This window comes from Nuphar pumila, chromosome 16 (genome assembly GCF_984573655.1).
Source record: "Nuphar pumila chromosome 16, dmNupPumi1.hap1.1, whole genome shotgun sequence".
Classification (NCBI taxonomy): domain Eukaryota; kingdom Viridiplantae; phylum Streptophyta; class Magnoliopsida; order Nymphaeales; family Nymphaeaceae; genus Nuphar; species Nuphar pumila.
The window spans coordinates 48,213,327-48,217,658 of record NC_143264.1 but is presented as its reverse complement, the minus strand read 5'-3'; the positions used below and the strand labels follow the sequence as shown (position 1 = coordinate 48,217,658).

At 39.7% G+C, this 4,332-nt stretch overlaps 1 non-coding gene across 1 annotated transcript; it reads right to left on the bottom strand.

The window, feature by feature from the left end:
* Window positions 1-2,314: 2,314 nt before the first annotated feature.
* On the bottom strand, window positions 2,315-2,417 carry LOC149813225 (small nucleolar RNA R71). Its single transcript, XR_016428440.1, has one exon. It is a non-coding gene; the product is annotated as a small nucleolar RNA R71 (small nucleolar RNA).
* Between the last annotated feature and the right edge of the window lie 1,915 nt (window positions 2,418-4,332).

The window sequence follows — 4,332 nt, the reverse complement described above, 5'->3', positions numbered from 1 at the left end:
AATTTTTGATTTACTTATAATGATTTTAGATTAGCTAATGTAGTTATCTCTTTAATTGTTTAGCTAAAATTTCTAATTGTCGATTTGATTGGTGTTTGTTAGTTTACCGGTTGTTGATTTGTTAGTTAGTATAGTTAGTTTATAGAGCATATATCATTTAGTCATATATTTAACTATACTATTTAGTGTATTGATTGTGATTGCATTAGTATTTCATTTAGTGCGTAGTCATAACATGCATGTCATATTTCGTGTAGAGTTCATTTAGCTTCATTATAGTTAGCATCTGCATATAATCAGTTATATAGGATTAATTAAGTTTGCCTTGCATGTAGATTACATTCTTAGAGAGTAAAATAGTTCAAATAGTGAATAGTGCACTCAAATCAAAACCAGATTTTTACCCTGTCGTACCAACCTTATTTTCTGTACAAAAATTCTGTGTTTTCCAAAAAAATTTATTCTATTCACTTTCTAAACGTGTTTTTTGACTGCAGACCAAATTTCAGCTCATTCGGAGTTGATTTGGTCTGATTTTTAAGCGTTTTGTGAAAACCGCTTTTTCTGGTTTTTTAATTTCGGGACTTTCGATATCCTGATTTTTCCCAGTTTTGAAACGCTTATATCTGGAGTTCCAGATATTGTTTTTCAATTCTGTAAAAACTGTCAGATTGTTCAATCTGTCAGTTGCAGAACAGAACAAATTTCGGGAAAATCAGACCTCGTTTGCCCTGTCAAACAGTGGTTTTCCGATAACCTATCAGAATGCTATTTTACACTAGTTAGGGGCAGTTTCGTAATTTTCTTATTTTCGGCAATTTAGACTTGTTTTCAATAATTTCTGCATTTTAGGAGTTGCATCATCATCATACAGCATTAGTAGAGTTAAATTGGTTAATTTTAGAATTAATTTAGTATTTTATTTAATTTTTGCTTGATAAATAGCATTTGTTTTGTAATTTTCGTAAAATTAGAAATAGTTTTAGTTCTTGTTTTAATTGTTAGAATCGAAAACTAACTTTGTATTTTTCTGCATTTTTAGGTTGAAAAGCATATTTAGTGTCCAGGGTTATTGACCAAGTGAGAAGATTCTCTACGTGGCGAAAAGACGGAAATACCCTTGGCGTGGAGCAGAAGACTGATTGCTTGATTACTTTTTTTTTAGTGATTATTTGTAGTTGTATTAACTTTATAATTGTAGATTGATATTTGTCATTAATAAATTAAATTTTCTAGAGATATTGTATTTAATTCCTGTTCCCTGAGGATTCGACCCGTACTTACCACTTTGTGGAAAGTCGGTTTTTATATTTTTGGTTGACGATTTTCCAAAGTTTATTGAAAATAATTGTTTAAAAAAAGCTCACTTTAAAATATCAACCAAATTTTGGCGCCGTTGCCGGGGAACAGCGAATTAATTACTTTATTTCTTAGAGTTTGATTTATTAATTTGTTTAGTTAGCTAATTAGTTGTTTTATTTTTAGTTAGTAGGATTAGTAAGTGAATAAAGGATTAACATAGTTAGTAAATATAGGATTCGCGTTCTGTCTTTCTAGGATTCATTTGAAATTCATTCTGCAAGGAGCGATTAGACAGGTGGGTTTTAGAAAAACTTAGTTTGTGATTTCCTGTATTTATCTTTTCAGTACTTTAGAGTAGTTTAATTTGTTATTTCATTTACTTAGATAGATCATTCTGACATAATTAGTTTAGCATATTTGTTTAGTAGTTGTTTATTTTGTGTTATTTACATTATAGTACCTGTGTAGTTAAGATTTAGAGTTAGGTCGTTTGCTTACATCTGGTATTAGTACCAGTGTATGCAGGGTCGACGAGGTCTAGGAACCCCATTACACCCATTTGTTGACAACCCAGAGAGAATTTTACATTCTCATCGAAGTTCGGCAACAATGGCTGACATGGATCCTCCACCTCCACCCCGAGTTCTTTCACGCCCTCTGCGGGAATACTTCATTCCCACAGACTATGTTCAGGCATCCTGCATTCGGAGACCCGATGTAGGAGCGCCGCATTATGAGATTAAGGCCAGCATTATTCAGATGCTTCCATCCTTTTATGGTCTTAGTCATGAGGATCCCTACCGACACTTAGATGAATTCCTCGAAATCTGTTCTACTGTTAAGATACAGAATTTCGATGATGATGCTTTAAGGTTGACTCTATTCCCCTTTTCATTGAAGGACAAAGCCAGGTATTGGCTAAAGTCCTTAGATTCTGTAGAAATAGAGTCATGGGATCAATTGCAACAGGAGTTTCTTCGGAAATATTTTCCCATTGGTCGTACGAACCAATATCGTAGAGCCATCACTAGCTTTTCAGAGCTAGATGGTGAGCGCTTTCATGAGACCTGGGAGAGAATGAAGGATCTCCTCAGGAAATGTCCCCATCATCAGGTGCCGAAATGACAACTGGTGCAGAGCTTCTACGATAGATTGTCTGACAAGAATCGTCAGATGATCGACTCTTCATGTGGAGGGACATTCATGCTGAAGAGCGAGGATGAAGCATGGAGGTTATTTGATACATTGGCCGAGAATTCTCTCCACCATGCTTCGAGCTCTCATTCTGATAGAGCCACAGCTAGCATTCAGAAGAAAGCTGGTGTTCTTGAAGTTGGTCCATCTACTGCACTACAGTGCAAGGTAGACATGATTGCTCAGAAGCTGGACCAGCTTCTCTCAGGACCATCCACTACACAGCAGGTGTGTACTCTTTGTGCCAGTCCGGCACACGAGATCACTGAGTGCCCTTCGGCAGCTCAGTACCCTGAATTTGTTCAAGAACAAGTTCAGGCAGCTCAGGGTTACGTCAGACCGCCGAATAACCTATTTTCATCAACATACAATCCAGGTTGGCGTAACCATCCCAATTTTTCATGGAAGAATCCACAGTCTTCCATGCAGATGCCTACATCCTCTCAGCCAGTTCGGCAACCATCTTTTACTCAGTCATTTCAAAGACCGAACTATGCTCAGTCTTCTTCTTCTTCTGTTACTTCCCCGATTCAGCAGGAGTCTGCCCCGTAGACATCTTTTGAGGAGAGACTTCTCCAGGCATTCCAAGAGGTGAAAACCTCTAATCAGAACGCCTTCGGGAAGTGTAGCCAGATTTTGAGCTCGCATACGCAGTCCATTGCGAAATTAGAGTCGCAAATGGGACAGTTAGCTGAGGCTATTAGTAGGAGACCCGAAGGTACATTGCCAAGTCAAGCTGTCATGAACCCGAAGGGCAAGGACCAGATGACTGGAGGCCTATTTCATACTGAGACACAGCAGCAGGCCAAATCGGTTATGGCCCTGAGGAGTGGACGTGAGTATCACGTCGAGAGCAGAGAGCGAGAGAGTAGAGAGAGGATAGAGGAGCCAGAGACCATTGTTTCACCTACGTCGGCTCAATCATCATCCCCATCATCACCTTCACCATCTTCATCATCTTCATCCTCAGAGAAGAAGAAGAAGGATACGAGTGAGCCTTTTCACAAAGAGGAGGAGCCAACAGAGTATATTCCCCCACCACCCTATCCCAAAGCATTAGAGTCTCCTGGTTATAGAGGGAAGCAAGGTGCGAAGATCCAGGACATGCTTGACATCTTCAAGCATGTGCAGATCAACCTACCTTTGCTCGATGCGATTCAGCAAGTGCCGGCATATGCCAAATTTCTGAAGGAACTATGTACGCAGAAGCGTAAATCTAGAGAGAGAGTTCCTAACAGGGTCCATTTGACTGAGCAGGTGAGTTCAATACTTCAGCATCAGACACCACCAAAGCTCAAGGACCCTGGAGCCCCTATCATTGCGTGTACCATAGGGAATATTCGGATAGAACGCGCATTGCTCGATCTTGGAGCAAGCGTGAACATTCTGCTCGGATATTTCTTTGATTCTTTTGGGCTAGGAGAGATGAGATCGACTTCGATTACACTGCAGCTGGCAGATCGTTCCGTCAAGGTACCGAGAGGTGTCTTGGAGGACGTGCTAGTTAAGGAGGATGACTTTTATTTTCCAGTCGATTTCATTATTCTTGATATGGAAGGAGTAGATAGCCAGCACCAGACTTTGATTATTTTAGGCAGACCATTCTTGGCGACTGCCAATGCGTGCATCAACTGTAGGACCAGAGCCATGGATCTCTCATTCGGCAATCGAAAGGTCAAGCTGAATATTTTCAATGCCGTAATGGGACCAGCAGGAGACATGGACTGCTTTCATGTAGACATTGCACATGAGTTAGTGGAGGAGCAGACCGAGTTGTACCTTACTGAGGATTCTTTAGATTTGTACCATATAGAGAAGAATAGCGGTGTAGATAGT